The sequence below is a fragment of the Ictidomys tridecemlineatus genome, chromosome 2 (genome assembly GCF_052094955.1).
Source record: "Ictidomys tridecemlineatus isolate mIctTri1 chromosome 2, mIctTri1.hap1, whole genome shotgun sequence".
NCBI classification, from domain to species: Eukaryota; Metazoa; Chordata; class Mammalia; order Rodentia; family Sciuridae; genus Ictidomys; species Ictidomys tridecemlineatus.
This window is the reverse complement of record NC_135478.1, coordinates 167,092,886-167,112,997: the sequence shown is the minus strand read 5'-3', so window position 1 is coordinate 167,112,997 and position 20,112 is coordinate 167,092,886.

The following is a 20,112-nucleotide window of genomic DNA, read 5'->3' as shown; positions in this document are numbered from 1 at the left end:
TGTTTTCTTCAGTCCCAAAGTAGCATTCAAAATATTCCTATTTCACTGCCAACTTTAATATTAAATGCCAAAACCATGGAATTTTCATTGAACTGAAGCTGATCCTGTTGCTGTACAGACAGAAGGCAGGTTAGAGAGCTATTAGTCATTAACAATTTATCGCGATGATTAGATTCTTGTAAAATAAATTCAGGGAAAATCATCCTGCTTACTTCATGCCCTGTTTCTCAGAAAAGGAAGTTAAAGAGCACATATACATGTTCTGTAACCCAATATGTGGAACATTAGGGAGTTTTGAGAAATTCCTTTTTTCCCCAAGTGTGTTCTCTTGTTTTATGTCTGAAAAGGGTTGCAAGACCAAAAATTGTGATGAAAACATCCAAAATTTCTCAGGAAAAAAATTCAATGTAAGAGGAAGAAAAATAATATAGTGTTCTATAAAAAGAACATTCTAAAACCCAATGTTTCACATATTTTAAGTTGTAATGGTATATTCCTTATTATTAGAAACTAGTTATCATTGTAGATAACTAGTTTCTAATAATAATAAGTTTCTAATACATGTTATCATTGTAGAATAAAACTAAATTTTTAATACATTGTTGATAATTACAAATATTTACATTTTCTGATATTTATTATTCTGAAAATAGTATGTTTAGATTTTAATAGCTTTTCTTTATAATCATAATATATTTTAACATTTCTATCAACTGCTTGATCTAAATAAAATCAAAGATTTGTAAAATTATTACCCATAGATATTATGATGCCAGAAATTTCTTAAGGAAAAGAAAATCCTACGTTAGTTTCCCTTTGCACACAAGAAAATTCTGAAATCATTCCAAACAGGACCTGTCAGATAAGTTATTCTTCAGTTCCTCAAATTACCATTTTAAGTGCCTATCACAGTATCTTATTTGGCTTCCTAATATTATGTGAGTAAATAAACAATTACTAACCTGAAATTCAGCAACATAATTTTTTTTTACAACAGATTTACGTAAAGGAATATTTACATGCTTCAAACACTTCACTTGCACCTAAGGAAAAATAATATAGAAATTCTAAGTCAAAGGAAAGAAAAACACTAGAGAATTATTTTTGGAGAGATTATAAATTTATGTATTCAATGTAAGAGACATAGATATTTATAGTTTGCAGAAAGAATCAGACAAATAAGTTGGATAATGAATTATGTAAGTGATGTCAGAGTCCCAAGAAACAAAACAAATGAACCAAATATCCTATGTTAAATCTAAAGAAAGTCATAAACTAGAGTCTAATTTTTCTGAGGTATCAGACATATTCATTCTAGCATGTCTTCACAGCTCCATTCCCTTGATTTTTGACACTAGTTTATTATGGTAGACTTTTTACAATTTTTCTATCAACATTTTATATCTTATAAAATATTAAATCTAATATATTTTAATGCAAAAATTTTGACTCTTAAAGATATAATTGATTTTGTAGTTAATAAATTAAAACATTACTAATCAATCTCTTAGAATTATAAAAGAATAAAAATATTTTAATCTCATTTTGTTTATGTAGCACTGTAATTTGAAACAATGTTCTATGAGGAAACGAATAATGCCTGTCAAAGTCATTTTAAGCAAGCAAATAGATAATGCATTTAGAAAAATTTTTCCCAGCATACTTTTCATTATATCATGAAGCAATTTTATTATTGCTCTTTGATCTGCAGCAGATTTTAATTAATTAATTTCTCACTACATTATATTGAATTAAAAAGTAATCAGATTCATGATGTATATTAATCTCTTCAGAAGTCTGTATTTTAAGAAACTGTCAGTATGTACATTGGATATTTCATGGAGAATACTAAAATTTTAAATGTCATCAAATAAGTAGATTTCAGTCATTCTACCTAAGAGTTCTCCAGGAATATTTATTTACAACCGATATATTCGTTTACACAAGTTGCTAGATTTAATATAAGAAATCAAAAATGCCCCAGAATTACAGGTATTTGCCTTACATCAGCAAGAAAACATTTTTCCTGTTTTTTTTTTCCTTTGAAAATTTGAGTAGCTATCTCAATATTATCAAACTTACTTATATTTCTATTCAGATCAAACTTACTTCCACTTCTATTTCAATTCTATATTTCTATTCAATTTTTTTATGGTCACAGCCTTAAGATAAAATTTAAACCAATGATCAATTTAAACCCTGAATATCAACAAAAAATGGAGAAGATAGTCGGCTTCTTCAGAATACTGAATGTTTGAAGCACAGGTATCTAAATAACAGGTAATTAGGACTTAAATGTGAACTCTTCAGTCACCACAGAATCATCTATTTCTTCCCTCTACATAGATAATTGTTTTAAAATATCCAACAATATTAACTATGCATAAAAAGAGCAAAATGGGACCTGGTCACATCAAAATTCCATTTAAAATTTTTCTCTACATGCATTTTAAGCATATTAAGTCTACATCTTTAGTTGATTCTATCCCAGCTGGTAAGGTTTTATTATCCTAATTTCTGATTTTGAATTTACAAGAGCACATCCATTTATATGGAGCCTTCATCCTTCTGGACTGAATTTTTATTGCTCTTGCTATAGTATTCTTCCATACTAGTACTATAGCTTCCCAGCAAGTACAGTTACAAACCTCTGTGGCTGACTCTGCTACCCATTGGGAAAGTTTTTTTTTTCCTATCACAGCCATGTTTCTATTTGTGCACAAAAGTAATTTGCAGCTCTAGGAATCTGCTGAGAGGAGTTCCCTAGGATGTCTCAGGCAATTCCATTGAATAAAATTAAATGACTCAAAATGCACACAAATAAAACTCAAAAATACAGTCAAATTTTATCCAACTATGAGTTGGAAATGCTGAATTTATTGTATGTTGGAAGTAAACTTGGGGATAAATCTAATTCCTTTGAAAGTATATCCTATCATATTTTGAATATCAACAATTAGTCAATGTACCATACAAGCAGTCTCACTTGATCCTCCCATTAATTCTAAGAGCCAGATGCCATGATTTTATCTGTTTAGAACATTAAAAAAACTGAAGTTAAAAGAGAAAACAATTAACTTTCCTGAAGATAATCACAAAAAAAGATTCAAACCCTACTCTGTATTACTCCTTAGTTCTGGTTTAAATCTTTAGAGTCTTTTGTTTAAAAAAGTTTTTTGAGATGTATTGAGTTAGCCAACTTTTAAAACACTTTTGAAATATTAAAAGATTTTTGAGATATCTTCTCAAAAGATATCTTCTTATTCAATTTGTTGTGATCAGAGAATATAACTCTATGTGTTCAGTCTAGGTCTGCTGAACTTTATTTATGGCTCAGAAGATCATTATCTTGGTGAATGTTACATATTCAAATAATTCCCATTCTTCTGTTCTGGGGAGACAGGTTCTAGAAATATCGAGTTTATCATATTGGTTGATATTGCTGTTCAAGTCTTCTATGTATTCACTGCTTTTCTGCCTTTTCTTCCATCATTTGCTCAGAAGGTTGAGTAGACATTATTAAATATAATTGTGGATACATGTTTTTTCTTTTCCATTCCATCAGTTTGTATTTTCAAACTTTAAAACGTTGGTATTTGGATTGCTATGTTTAGAAATTTATCTTTCCCAATTTATTGACTACTTTACCATTCTGAATGATCTCTCTTTATTGTTGATTGTGTCTTTTTTAAAATATACCTTGTCAGATATTACTTAGAAATTCCCAAAATCGTTATTTTATATTTGAATATATGTCTTAATATTATCATGTTTTTACACTTTTTCTCATTATAAAACTTCATAGTTTCTGCTTTAAGATAACATTCTTTTTATATACATATTTTTTTCAGTTATAGGTTGACACAACATCTTCATTTTATTTTAATGTGGTGCTGAGGATGGAATCCAGTGCCTCACATGTTCGGCAAGTGCTCTACCTCTGAGCCACACTTGCAGCACATGGTAACATTCTTTTAATAAATAAATAAACATAAAAATATCAGGAGGCTGAGGCAAGACAGTTACAAGTTTAAGGCCATTCTGGGCAACTTAGTGAGACTCTGTCTCAAGACAAAGTTAACAAAGGGCTGGTAATGTGGCTCAGTGGTATTGAACCCCTGGGTTCAAACCACTGTACTACAAAGAAAAATAATGTCTTGATTTACCCATACATTTGTTGTATCTGGTGTGTGTTAGTCAACTTTGTGTACTGTGACCAAAATACTGAAAAAGAACAACTTAAAAGAGGAAAGATTTATTTTTGCTCAGAGTTTCAGAGGTTTCAGTCCATGGTCAGCTAACTCTACTACAGAAACATTGTGGCAGAGGATGTGGCAGAGGAAAGCTGCTTAAGTAATGGTAGAAAGGAAGTGGAAGAGAGGAAGGAACTAGGGAGAAGACAAACTTCCTGAACACACTCCCAGTGACCTACTTCCTCCAACTTCATCCCACCTCCCAGTATGGATTATCAAATAATGGGGTCAGAGACCTCATGATTCAATCATTTCCCAAATGTTCCAACTCTGAACCTTGCTGCATTGGGAATCATGCTTTCAACACAAGATTTCAGGAACTTTCCAGATTTAAACCATAACTTAGTGATCTTGATTTCTTTATATTAACCCAACCATCACTTTCCTCCTGCCTTCAACTTCCTTTAACATATTTCATACTGTAGATTTTCTGGAGATGAATTTACTTAGCATTTGTCTAAAAAAGATTTTATTTCCTTGTAGTAAAAAAAAATGTTTCTTTCTCTGAATACACAATTATAGGTTGATTATTTTTTTTCTTTTGGCATTTTAGTGATGTTCTATTTTCTTTTGGTTTGCATAATCTCCAAAAACACGTCAGCTGTATTTCTTATCATTATTCAATTCTTCATAAGCTATATTTTATGACTAATTTTTTCCCCCTTTTCTGCTGGTGTTTAACAATTTGAATATAACACAGTATATTGCATCTGGGTGTTTGTAGGAGTTTATTCTCTTTGGAATTTGTTGAGACTCTTGGAGTCCAAATTTATAATTTTCATCAAAATAAAAAAATAGTCATTATATCTTCAATTCTTTTCTGTCCCTGCTTTCATTTCATTTACTGCAATTATACATTTGTCATGTATCTTTAGATTATTCCACCTGAAAATAAAGGAGGTTTTTCTCCAGTCTTTTATCTCTCAGTGTTTAGCTTCAGAGTTTCTAGTCCTATGTTTTCAAAATTATTGATAATTTCCTTCTACACTATCTTACAACCAATTTTGTTTCCAAAAGTATTTTTCATAACTAAAATGTCTATTTTATATCTTCTATTATTGTTTATTTTTCATTTATATACATTTTAAAGATATTTTAATATCCCCTTTTCATTATTAAATCATCATTTTTGTTTCTATTTTTATTATTAATCACATTATATTTTTTGGAAAATCTAGTCATTTGGGCTGGGTCCTAAATATTTCACTACAATGGAAATTGTCAGGACTTCAATATCATTCTTTCTAGAAATGTAAAGGTAGTTTTGGTAGGCATTTAAGTTATTTTCTAAACAGTTTTACCCTTCCAAAGCTATTTTTAAACTCTCTTCAAGAAAGTTTAGTGAAAACTTAATTTCAGAGAATTCATCTTACATCTCATTCATTAAGGCATGACTTCACTGGGTCTCCACTGTACACTGTGAGTAAAGTCTAAGGATACTCTATTTTATTCTTGAAGCTCAAATGTCACCCACCTTCTTAACATTTTTCTCTTGAATTTATAGGATTTTAGTCCCCAGATGAGAAGCTTGATAGTCAGCAAAATTCAAGGAAACCAAAAAACACATTTTAAAAATATTTATGCTTTTATCATTTCTTCCTTTAAATCCTTGTTGCAATTTATAGACATGTTAGACTTTCCAAACTTCTTTTTCACCACCTCAAATTCGTGTTGCTGCTAGGTTGTGTTTAAGCTAACTTACTCTATATTTCAAGTTCAGAAACTAGATCTTGAAAGAAAATCAAAGTTGTAAGGCACATACTTTTTTTTTCTAAAAACATCAGTTTATTTTCTGTCCAAAGTATTAAAAACATTGTTTTATATATTTTGTTCCATGTTCTTGGTATTTACAGCAGGAGGCCAAGTCTGACTCTTTCTACTCCATCACGGTTAGAAACTGAGGTCTAATTGAGGCTGAAGTCTTATTGAGAATAAAATGAATAACTCATTTTATTCTGGTACTGTTTTAGTTAGAGTTTTCCACACTGTAACCAAAAGACCTGAAAGAAGAAGTTTAAGAGGAAAAGTTTATTTTGAGGCTCACAGTTTTAGCAGTCTCAGTTCATAAGCAGCTGACTCCATGCCTAAGAGGATTTCCTCTGCCACAGAGAGATGTGGCAGAGGAAAGCAGCTCAGGACATCACATCAGGAAGCAGAGAGAAATTCCACTCACTAGATACAAAATATATACCCCAAAGATATGCCCCCCAGTGACATACCTCCTCTAGCTACCCCCTACCTCCTTCAGTCACCACTCAGTTAATCCCTATCAGGGGATTAATTCACTGACTGGGTTAAGATGCCCATAACCCATTCATTTCACCCTTTAACCTTCTTGCATTGACTCACACATGAGCTTTTGGGGGACACCTCACATCTAAACTATAACAAGCACCTAGATTCTTAACATACTTTTTGCTGCTTTTATTGCCACTTGATTTTCCTGTAGATGCATCATGAAAGCTGTCAAATTAATACCTCCACAATTTTTCATGAAAAAGTATCCTTAATTACAACTGCTCATTATATTTTTGTATCCATTATAAAACCTATCCCTATCATTGTTTTCCTTTGAAAATGTAACATGATTTCTTTCTATTTATCCTTTTTCTTATGTGTAAAAAAGCTGATCTGTAAAAACTATAATATGTATCTCCTTTAATTGAAGAACTACATCTAGGTTGGAATCCACCTATGTACATTCTTCAGGGTACCAAATCACTTAATTATTCTGTCACTCAGACAAATTTATCTTCCTTACCCATAGGGTAAAATGAGAAGTTTTTGACAACTACCATGGCCCATGTCTTTAGTAATCATTTGATCTAAGAATCTAGTAATTTAGACATAAAAGGAAATGAGACTCCCTTGACAGGAATTGTTCCTAGTAAATTCATGATTGGCTGCTAGCATTCCCAACATTCCAAAGACTTCATTAACCATGTGCTGAGGAAACCACTAAATAATTCTATGACAGCCTTAGTATTTTTGAATTTTACTTGTTTCTCAATTTTAAAATTAAGGGGTTTGTGAGAACTAAATAATCTGATTTGGGGAAGTAAAAGAAGGCTTCTCATAGGGAGAATTTAAAACTCAGCAGTAATAAACTAGCAAAGTAGACAGGGAAGAAAAGAACACTAGCTTTCAAAACATAGGGAACAGCATGTGCAAAGACACTGGAAAACGGCCATGTTTGTTAGCCTGTATTTTTACAGCCCTAAAGCTGAAAATTCAGCAATATCTCCCCACTGGCTTTTCCTACTACGTCTCACTTGTACTAAAATTTGATTTTAGCTCTTCGTTTTTTTTAATGTGCAACTAGTTCTTCAAAGAAGCCTAGCATGATAGACAATAAATATATTTGATTAATCCAAAGAATGAAAGAACACTTTACTTCAGTTAAATTATTATCCACTTTCATTCATTTACTATATTTATTCATACCTTGATCAGTTCTTCAGGTTCCTTCCCCAGTTGGTACATTTTACCTACTCTTCAAACTTCAATTTCAAACTCTACATTAAATGTTTATCCACCAATCTCTTTCTCTGCTCTGGCTTAGTGTTTCCTCTTTTGAATTCTCATTACTTCATAGAAGTGCTATGCTATTTAGTTTCTTATTATCGGTTACCTTGGTTGGTATCTAATTCTTTGATTTCTTTTCATGTAGCCACCTATCTTTGTCCTTAAATATAGTAAGCTTGAACGTGCCTAGCCTACACCTTCATCTGAAATGTCCACAAACAGATTCATATTCTAACACCCTGATTCTGGAAGACAATGAGTTCTATAAATGTCACAGTCTTCTCTGAGGTGTTATTTAGCAATGTGCTTAGTACATTAAAATATCTAAAAAATTCTTCCTGGTTAATGGATTGAAGTCTTAATATTATTTCATATAAGAGAAGGTTATACTGTGAAATTGGATTCAAGATGAAATCAGAGCCGTGAGGATTAAAGGAATGTTTAAGTACTAGAAATGAAAGCATTTAAGTTATCACATGCAAAGGCAACATCTGTCATGGTAAGGCAGTACTATAGAGACTAGATAAGAATTCAGAAAACCATAAACATTGTAAACTAAATTTTGATTCTGATTTCACATCTAATGAGGCTTGCTTGATGGAGAATTCTGAGTAAATTAGGAGTGTATCAGGAAAATATCTTAATTCCATATGTGAGAGATGTCTATTCTTTCCATTAAAAAATTCATTTAATCTTCACAAACCCAAACAAATACACATTATCTTCCCCAGTTTACACAATAATGTTCTTACAGAACTCTGGTATATTGGGCAATACATGTAGTCCCGCTGCCCCACAAAAACTTAAATACAGCAACAATTCTTTATATTAGTTTTCAAAAGGGTTTATATTAAATAATCCAATGTTACAGGGAAAGTTGGCTACTGTGTTGGTTTTATTAACTGGTGATGGATATTGAAACTAGTTTCATTTAGAAGTTGAATTGCTAAACATTAGACATTTTTATGTGTGTAATGCATTTTTATGCATGTTTAGATAGTTATTGGTGAATGCTCTGAAAATATTAGAATAGCATTAATTTAGCCAAACACTATGAGAAAATTGCAAGGTATCTATCATTCATTTGCTCAAGTTTTGTGTAATCTTGAACTTTTGTGTGTGTGTAAAATCTGGCTTCTTTGACTGCTTTTTTGTTTTTAAGTCTGAATGCTGTTTTAACCTATTGCTAAAATGACTTAACATTTTTATCAGCAGAACAAGAATAAATATGCCCTAGATTAGTCACATGTGATATTTATCTTAGAGATTTCTGCAGAGAATATAACCTAGAAGTTTTTGATATCACATTCTTATCATAGGCATATTGTAAGCAATGACATTCATAGTGGTTTTCCTAAAGAATATGGGATCTATTTATTAACACAGGAAATTTTTCTTAGAAATATACCTTACCAAGATAGGGTCTGTTTATTTTCTGTTAATACATATGTGCTCTTTGGTGTATGTATACAAAATGAAGGGTTTTTGCCATAAGGCTTCTCTGAAAAACTAGTATCTGGCCACCTGGTCACTCTATTTCCTCATGGCACTGCCCAGATTGAGCTGAGAACTGTTTTTTTCCTGCAGTTTCTTTCCATTGTCTTAGCTTGTTTAACTCATTATCTGGCCTCTGAAACTCTTGCGCATTAGGATCTCTGAACTAAGTTTTCTGGGAACTACTTGCTTAGTCAATATTGTTAGGATTCCCTAAAGAATGATTTCATTAACCTAGATTTTGGTGGTATGGCTCTGCTTTACACCAGGTATTGCCCATGCAAAATAGTTACATGAAATTTCACAAGCAGAGATATGAAAATTGATTAATTATTGTTTCCACCCCTACATTATAGGTTAAAAATAGGCAGTCATTTTAAGTGTAACTACATTGAATCAGGGGTTAAGGGAATAGGCTTTGAAATCAGACTGTCCACAGTTGAATCCCTGCTCTAACACGTACTACTGGGTAACCTTGAAAGTTATTTAATCTGTCTCTGGCTGAGCTTCTTCAATAAAATTTGGATGGGAATAATAATAGAATCTTATTCTAAAAGGTAGTTTTAAGTAGTAAGTGAACTAATACCTGTAAATAAATTAACAGAGGACTACACTTAGGACTCATTATTAGCTCTAGTGTTATAACTAACAATATAAAAAATTATAAAGCTAAAAATAAAAATAAGATCAGAATATAAGCCCTATATTCATTCAATGCTAAGTTGTACTGTTGATGAATGTATTTATTTCAAATCTTTGTTCAAAATCAATTTAAAACTGTATATTTAGAAACATTTGCTGCTTTTTTCCAATGAAAATAAAAATAATTTCTGTCCAGCAGCACAGATAAAGGACATTAACCAGCTTTGCTTCCAAACCAGCATTCTTAATATTATTGTTACATCATGACATAAATTACTATAATTTATATTAATTAAATATAATAACAAATATAAATATGTAAATATGTGAATCATCTATGTAACATGTATAATATATATAATTAATATAAACATGTATATATGTGTATTTAATTAATACACTGAATATATAATGTATAGCATATACCATCTGTATATGTAATTTATATAAATATAACATATTATATATAATATATTTATGTAAACACACATACACACACACACAGACACACACATACTTCTAAAATGCCCTTTGGCTCTTTGAACTGATTTTAATATCTTACTGGTTCTCTCTTGTAGTGAGTTCAACAAACTATTTTACAGATTTATTTTATATTTGAATTGTATTATTATTTTACCTCTTTAAAACTTTGCCTTTTGTGAAGCTCCCAGCCCCATTTATGATTTATCAAGTATTGAATTCTATTCCTGGCTTCATTGTGTTCAAGATTTATATTATTGTTAAAATTGTATATTTGAAATAATAACCATGAATATATTTTAGTGGTTCAGACTATACATTGCACTAGAATAAATAATATTAAAAAACTACATTATTTTCTTTATTTCCTATCCATATCACATTTTATCATTTCCTCTGCCTTGAGAAATGAAATCATATTTTTGTTTTATTTATTTACTTATTTTGTTCTTAGTAAACAGAACGGTAAATATTTTAGTGAGAAGAATATTTAGCAAACATTCACTGCACACATTCAATGAGAACAGGAGAATATTCCATATTTGGAAGTCATGTTTAAGGCAGCACTAAGAAAATATCTCACCATGGAAGCTACTATTTCCCTCAGGAAGTGTTTTTCATGGAGAGATGCACCTTTTCACATAACAAATCAATTCAATATTTTATACAGATGTATCACACTTCCCAGGAACAAATCAATACCAATGTCTATTTTATGGCACTGGATCCTAAAATATAAAAGTTTCATAACACACCCTAACTCACCCATCAGAAATATTACAAATCTGGAAATATAATTCACTTTGAAATTAAAATGTTAAGAAGCTGTCCATATCTAAACAATCAGAAAGGATGCTTTTCAGAGAACAGAGTAGGAACTACCCATCTGCAGGGAATACTGAAGGAGATAATGGTGATGAAAACTTGACAACAACATGACACATGAAAGGAAACCCTGCTATGATGGGAGAAGTGAAAGCCACATCTGTTATTAACATTAAACAGGAATACAGCCACACAATAAAAAGTGGTGCAAGGAAATGCAAACTGAGTGTGGCTTTGACTTTTTTAAAAAACACATGAGAACTTTATATTAATTGATACAAAGCTACTGAACAAAGATATAATAGGCACAAAACTAGTAGTAATTTTATAGACTTCCGAATAAAGCAGGCAGTGATAGTCCACAGATTTTCATAACCACAAAAGATAACTTTTACATTTAATAATGTTTCCCATATTAAATTTAGAATTATGAAGAGATTAGATATTTTTTAAGTTGAAGTTTATATAAATTAGACTGTCAGATTTCTTTTCGGACCTTTTGTGGGTGCCTTATGTTCATAAACAATGGTGGTCGAATGGAATACGTGGGCCCTGCCTCTTCACTACAGTTCACTATAATTGTAGTCTAGAAATTCAAACATAGGGAACTCAACTGAACAAAGAAATTATCTCCCCCAATCCATCTTTTTCTTTTTGAAAATTCACTGCTAAATTCTAATTCAGCCTTGGACATTTCTGTGACTCTTAAAAGTTTGCAGTTTCTTGGGAATGAATACTAAACGTATCCCCAGAATATCTGTTTCTGAGGGCATACAGACCACATACATTTGAAATTGATTATCAAGTTGCATCTTCTTCAGAACAATTTTTTTACCACACTTAACTCTATTTTTTTTCCAAATGAACTTTGATGTTTGAACTTCTTTAATCCTGTACATTAATGAAGGTAGAATAGTTTCCTTTAGCTGTCCTGCAGGGAGATGTGTTTTCAAATTTAAAAATCCAGTGATTTCACTTTGAATAAAGACTGAATAAAACTACCATTCATTTAGATAACTAATTATGTATGAAGTTAGAATGATTAGGAAGATGAAGTCTTAAAAGTGGATCATATTTTGCTTAACAATATAGAGAATTTTATCAAATGCTAATTGAAGTCACTAATTCTGTTTAGGAATAAAAGCTCTAGAGTTTATGAGGAAAAAAGTTTTTTTCTTTTGCATTTAGCCATCTCCATACACTCAATCATGGTAATGATTTTATTGCATATGCATTTTCCTTATTTCCTGATTGAGCCTTGGCTTTTCTGAAAGAAGAATGGAAGTAAAGAATGGGGGAAATGACTTTGCTTTATTTTTTTACTTCTTCAGCTTTTTAGTAGATAAGATCTCCTTCAGAATAAGTAGGTTTAGCTAAGATTAAGAGGGATTTAGATTCCTCCTTTAGAAGTTAGAAGTGTTTCCCACAGCTAAACTTCAATCAGGGAAGAAACTTTGATCTGTGCTTACATGAGATGCTCCAAGAACATGAAAATTCTGTTAGACAATAAGGAGCCTTTAAATGACACAATAGTACTTAGGGAGGAAAACTTACTACATAAGACAAAACAAGAAGACAAAACTGAACTCTAGAAATATTAACTCTTTCTTAAAATAGACTGATATTGTTATGTTAGCTATCTATTCTTTGAGAAATTCACCATGGAAAGTTAAAGAAAAACATGGTTATACCTATGTAAGTTTAAGTTATTCCTTAATGACATTCAGAACAGTCAAAGTGAAATTGAGCCAGTGAAATATATTGGAATAAATATTGACTAGATCTTTATTTAATTTGCTGCTTTGACAAATTCTCCTTAGATTACTAAGGGAAAAAATGAATTAATATTTCTAAATTATAATTTATTATTCTCTAAGATAATAACAATAAAGTTTATCTGACTAAATTGTTGGGAGAATTTAATGATATGAAATATGAAAAGTTCCTAACTGATAGTAGGAAATTAGTATATAATAGTTATTACAGTGGTAGTAATATATCATATTTAGGAGTGAAAAAACCTCAAGGCATATGTAATTGTGTAAAGATTTCTGGTAATTGAATATAACTTCAGAAATTATGACTTTATTTAAAGCTTAATTAATATTAAATAAAAAAATTTAACTGATAGAAGTTGGACAGTTTATTATATATATTGCAGTTGTGAATAACAGAGCTGTTTAATGGAGAGGGTATCTTGACCTATAAACTTAATAGTACAGTCTTCATCACAGGAATACTTCCATAGTATTGGCAAGCATGTCTGACTATTGTAACATATAATATACAAAATTGCATTTATATATATATATATATATATATATATATATATATATATATCTTCTGCCATATTTTGATTTCCATATTAACCAAGAAATATTCTAATTTAGTATTCTATGTATACTACCTACTAATGTGGAATGTGTTTTCACAAAATCTAATGAATAGCTGTTATTAATTAATAATCTTGCTTAGTTGATGCAGTAATCATCATTAATTTTTGGATAGACTAAGCCAGATTTCTTTAATTTAACCATTCTAAATCACACCTTTTGAAATTAAGCCTCACAATATGACTTACTTAATCCAAAGAAATGTGAGCAACATGTTCTACTTCTAAACACTTTTAAGAACACGTACATGATTACTCCATGTCTACTTTAATGACTATGGAAGTTTGTGTCAGGGTGTAGTTTCTATTGCTGTGGATACTCCCATGATTACAATAAAAATCTAGACCCTCCTCTCCCTATTGTCACACACACATCATACAACATGAGTAAACAGTTTGAATTGAACCACTTGTTATTGTAACATGAGCTAACCTGTCCTAAGTGACATAATACCTGAATGTACACTTTTGAGAAATAGTATTATGTTATTAAGATATTATTATTTTTTTTTTGAGAGAGAGAGAGAGAGAGAGAGAGAGAGAGAGAGAGAGAGAATTTTAATATTTATTTTTTAGTTTTTGGCGGACACAACATCTTTGTTTGTATGTGGTGCTGAGGATCAAACCCAGGCCGCACGCATGCCAGGCGAGCGTGCTACTGCTTGAGCCACATCCCCAGCCCAAGATATATTTTTTTTTACCTAGAAATATTATATGATTTATCTCCAAATCAATTCTTTGATTCTTTGTCACATCTTGAAGGATTGGACTCCATTAATAATTGGGAAAAGTACTGTTTTGTAGCATTTAACATCTCAAACTATAAAGGCTAACACTGTGAAATCTCTATTAATGAAAATAATTATCATTGCACCTAAATTCTAATATTTTGTGGGATGTGCTGTCCTGATGTGGAAGAAGATGAAATTTTACTCTTTAGAGAGATTCTGAACAAGTAGTTTCCCCTAGTCTACCCCTAGTTTTTCTTCATATAAGGGTACAGTCAATTATCTAGGTTAGTTCATATTCATAATGCTACTTGCATTGCACTTAGTGTTTATGCATATTCCAATTATTTTACAATCCTATAAGTCATTCATATGAATGTGTATAGGGAGAAAAATAAAGTGAAAAAATTCAAGAAGTGTCCCTGGATATAAAAGGTGAAGGTGATTGAGTAGTTGCTTCTTATCTATTCTGCATTATCAAAAAATCTGATTATCTGATGAATTTATCTCAGCTGATCACTTGTAATTTTTGTCTAATACCAAAGATCTCAACATAGTAAAATTGTATTCATTTTTGTTCAAGTATGATTAATTGAATAAATATATTATGTTTAAACACAAAGGTGTACCACAGGGATTAAACCAAAGAGATAGAGCAACATGTTTATTTCCTTCTCTGTGTGGGCCTAAGCAGGGCTTAAACGTTGAAGTAGACAGCAAAGTCTAGTTAATAAGCTCAGTAGCTTGTAAGGATAGAAACATTAGCTATTGAAGTGTCCCCCACTGTGGTACCTTGCAGTGAGGCTGCTGATATGATGATTTATTAAGCAGCATGCTGTGTTTTACTAAAGATAATGCCTATAGACTCAAAGAAGGGTGAGAAGCATTATCCATTTTCAAGTCAGTACTCAGTGCAAAGCACATTGGTCTGCTGATATGCTCCTTAATGGGAAGATAAAATTAACACCAGCTGAAAGAAGAAAAGATAAAAATTCTAGTAGTATTGTTTTTTCTGTATGACATGAAAATAAATTAATACTTTGAAAAGTGATAAGCATAATAAAATTTTAATTTCAATGAAAGAAAATAGCTAAGTTTTCCTACTTATAAGACAAAAATTCTTTTACATTGTCCAGTGAATAATAAGTTTTAATATAAAAGTCAATTTTATTTGCAATTTGTAATGTTATGATATTTTTTTGCTTGAACTATTTCAAAACTTTTCTTTTTTTGTATTTTTATTTCAAAAGCATCTAATCAGTTATTGCTTAAACTATACTGTGATTGTTTCATATTGTCTGTGATAAGTATCTTTATGTAAAACCGTCTATAGGTTTATAAATATAAATTAAAGGAATCATTTTAATATCTTTAGGATACAAGAGTAACAACTAAGTTGTAAAAAAAATGTTGTATTTGGCACTCATTAAATAGGTTTAAATACCACTAAGAACTGTTTTTTAATAAAAGAAATGTGTGCTTATATTGATACCTAATATTTTCCAAAAAAACAAACAACAACAACAACAAAAATATTAAGGCAGTAGTGGAATATTCTTAAAGTGAAATCTTTTTTTAATCAGTAAGAATTATAGTAGACCATTGGTGTAACTATATAAAGCCTCTTAATTTAAATTACTCAGGATGCAAGAAGTAAAAATTGGAGACCCACAAGAGTGAAATATAAGATCAGAACTTCCTGAATGATTCACTTCAGACTACAACAGGCTATCAATAAAAACCAATGAACTCTCTCAACCACATGTAAAAAAATAAATAAAATGTTGCACACACAGCTAAATCTCATATTGCAAATTGTTTTTATATCCATGTTTAAATATTAAGTTCTAAAGAGAATACCCAAGAGAACTGTGGACCAGGGCTGGTGAACTAGGGACAAAAAAATGTGTGGAATGCCTGGAAAGGGCTTATTTTATTAAGCTTTGAAGTAACTAAAAATGGTAAAAGAATGGTTAGAGTACTTTCTAATTTCTGGGCCCTAAGCCTGTTCTGTAGGAAAAAAATCTGTGTGCATGTTTATTCTAAAATGTTAAAATTCCTGAATCAAAGCTTACACAATGAATCTCATTCTGGAAATCATTCCAGCAACTGCAAGAATTACTATTGTGAAGAAAAAACTAAGATGAATGGGAAACTGTATCCAAAGCATCTGCTCTTAGTGTTTCTCTGATTGGACACAAAGGCATGAGCAGTCATGCAAGAACTTTCAATTCTCACAGAAAATCATGCAAGTAGGGTCCATTTCTTCCAAAAGAATTAATGTACTGAATTTTAAAATGGTCAATAAATTAAAGAGAATCTAGATGGCACGATGCACAAACATCTGTTCATTTTTTTTCACATTTTATGCACATTATTCTATCAGAGTCATTATAGAAGGTGTGTGTTAACTGTTGCCACAAGAGTGCTGCATAAAAACTAACCAAAAATAATACAACATTATTAATGATATACAACATTAAAAGTTTATCTATCTCAAAATTCCGGGGGCCTACAGCAGGATGGTGATCTATACTGAGCGAGGCTGAGTGACTTGGCTCTGTTCCATATTTCTGGTTTCCCTTCTAGGAACAGTGAACTAGCCCAGATGTATAATGCTCATCTATGAGAGAGGCACAAAATGGAAGATTTAGTATTGCAAGGTTTGGTATTGAAAGTTCAGTATTATAAAAGGGAATGTTCTGTATGTAAGCAGGAAAATCATCTGTGCAATATTGAATTGCAATTCACATTTCAAGACCAAAAGTCAGGGGAGAGTACGTAGCACATGTGGAGATGGGATGGGAGAATAAGTATGTCTAATCATCAATCTATCATAGAAAGCCTCCCTGAAAACTTCTCACTTAAAGACCTGAACAAAAGGAACTCAATGGAACTAAAGGACCAACAGCTGTTTTTATGTTGAAGAGAGAAACTTCCTAGGAGAAGTAACAACCAAGAGCATAAACAGAGAATTGAGCACATGATGCTGAAATATACAGGAGATGGAATAACATAAATTTGAAGCAGAATATGAGAGATCAGATAGACAACAAAGGCCTGGCTGTATTAGACATATTGTTGATTTCAAGAAGTTCAGTTTTGACTCGAAGATGGGGGTTTTGGACTGGAGGTTTGGATGGAAGAATGACAGGATTATACTATATTTCCAAAGATCACTTGGGCTGCTGTTTTGGAGTAGAATTAAACCACATAGTTGATAGCAATGAGACAAGAAAGGAGGCTAATGAAGTGATCTTACAAAAGGGATAACTGTAGAGAAAGTAAGTAGAATTAGATTAGGTATATTAGGTTATTCATTCCACCTACAAATATTTATTGATACCTACTTTGTGCCAGATATATTAGATATATTTCCATTATATCTAATGGTCAAATTATGAGAACATGTAGAATTCGCAATTGGTTTAGTTTATGGAATGGAAAAAATCAAAATCATCAACCAGATGGTTGACTTAAGCAATTAGGGTGGATGGAGTTAAGGAAGACTCTGGATTAACAAGTTTGGGGCCAAGAATAGATGTGTCTATATTTTTTTCAGGCTAAATTTGAAATTTCTATATCTAAGTATGTATGTCCAATAGACAAATGCTTCTGTAAGTCTAGAGACTTCATCCATAGGTACAAACTTAGGATCATCAGCCTAAAAATTCACATAAATATGAGAGTATATGATATCATTAAGAAATGAATGTGGAGAGAAAAGATCATGAAGAACCACATGAGTCTGCTTTTCACTACTGTGCCCAAAATACCCAACAATAATACCTCAAAGGAGGAAAAGTTTACTTTGGGCTTAGAGTTTCAGAAGTTCATTCCGTGGTTGTCTGAGTTCATTTGTGTGGGCCTGACTTGAGGCAGAACATCATGGCAGAAGGGCACACAGCAGTGGAGAGGTACTTACTTCATTGCAACTGAGAAGAGGGAAAGGAATAGAGAGAGAAAGAAACCAGGGACAAAAGATAATGCCCAAGGACATGCCCTCAGTGAATTACTTCCTCCAGTCCTACCCACCTGCCTACAATTACATCCCAGTAGTCCATTCAAATAATTAATCTGTCAGATAACTTAATCCATTTTTGAAGTTACAGCTTTCATCATAGCCTGAAAGTCTTACCTCTGAACCTTACTATATAAGTACATGCTTTTAAAACAAGAGCTTTTGGGAGAACATTTCTAGCTCTAAATCATAACAAGGAATAAACTTTAGTACATTAAGCATTATAAGACAGAAAGAGGAGGAGGAACTTATAATACAAACTGAGAAGTGGCTTGTTTATGACAAAATCAGAAGATATATAGTGCTACAAGAAAAGTAAAAAGAGTATTCAAGGGAAAAGGAATGATCAGCTAAACAAAAGTCCTTTTTTTTTAATTATTCAAGCAAACCACAGAACTTTCAGGACTTAAAGGGAAAGGAAACCACATTTAGTAAGGTATTGGATCAAGCAACTTTAGGATTTCATCTGCCTGATCAATTGCCTTGTCAAATGTAGAGTTTTTTTCTCTGTCTCCTTAATCTTGGGGGTTGAGTGTTTTGTTTCAACAAAATAAAACAAAAGACTTTTGCCTCCAAAGAAAAAGAAAGAATAAAACTTTAGAATATTGCATTGAATATGCATTTTTAAGCTAAAAATAAAACAACAAAATAAGAAGAATAAGCATATGAGAAATAAAAGAATAAAACCACACTACTTGTTTTGTCCAGCTTTTGCATCTCTTGTTAAGCAACAAGAACAACTTAAAGAATGAAATATTTTATTTGCTTCTCAGGTTTTAGAATGCTCAGTCCATAGAACAGCCAGTCCATTGCTCTGGGCCCAAGATAAGGAAACACATTATGGGGGGATGGCATAGTGGAGGAAAGAGGCTTGGCTCATGGAGGGTCAGGAAGCAGACCAGCGGATGGTGGGGAGTGGGGTGGGCAGGGAGAGAGAGACAGAAAGAGAGACAGACAGATAGAGGCAGGCAGCCCAAAGGGAAAATGTACTATTCCAGGGCATGCTTCCAGTGAGCCATATCCTCCAGTCTGCCTACAATTACCACCTTGTAGTTCCATTCAAACTAGGATGGACTGAGGTCACAGCTTACTTTATGCCTGAATGTTCCAGCATTAAAAATAGGCTTTGGGATACACTTCATATCCAAACCATCACATTCTGCCCCTGGGCCCCAAAGAGCTCCTGTCCATTTCCAAGACTTCCATATTTTTAAGAGTTCCAGTGTTACCCAAAAGTCCAAAGCCTAAACCTCCTCTAAGACCCAAGTCATACTGTTGATTGTCTGTGAGCCCATGTAAAACCAAAAGAGCAAGTTTCATATATGCAATATACGGTGGCACAGAATAAACTTTTTCATTCCAAAAGGGAGAAATAGGAGCACAGAAAAGAGAGATGGGGCAAAGCAAGACTGAAACCCAGCAAGGAAAACTGCTCCTGTAACTACCTGTAACCCTGGTATAGCATCTAGGACATATGACTGCTAAGGTGCTGTCCACATAGTTTGGGCAGTCCTATATGATCCTTGAAGAGCATCTGGATAGCCATCTTAAGTGACAGCCAGAAAAAAGTTTCACTTTCCCAAGGATCTTTCTGAGAAAGGCTCACCACTCCCTCAATGCCAATCTAACCCTTAATCACCCACATTAGGAACTCCCCCCCACACACACACACCCCTACTCAGGCTCTAATTCCTGAGCCTGCCCCATAAAAGTCCCAGAACTTAAGCCTGTTTTGCCTCTCTCTCCAACAGA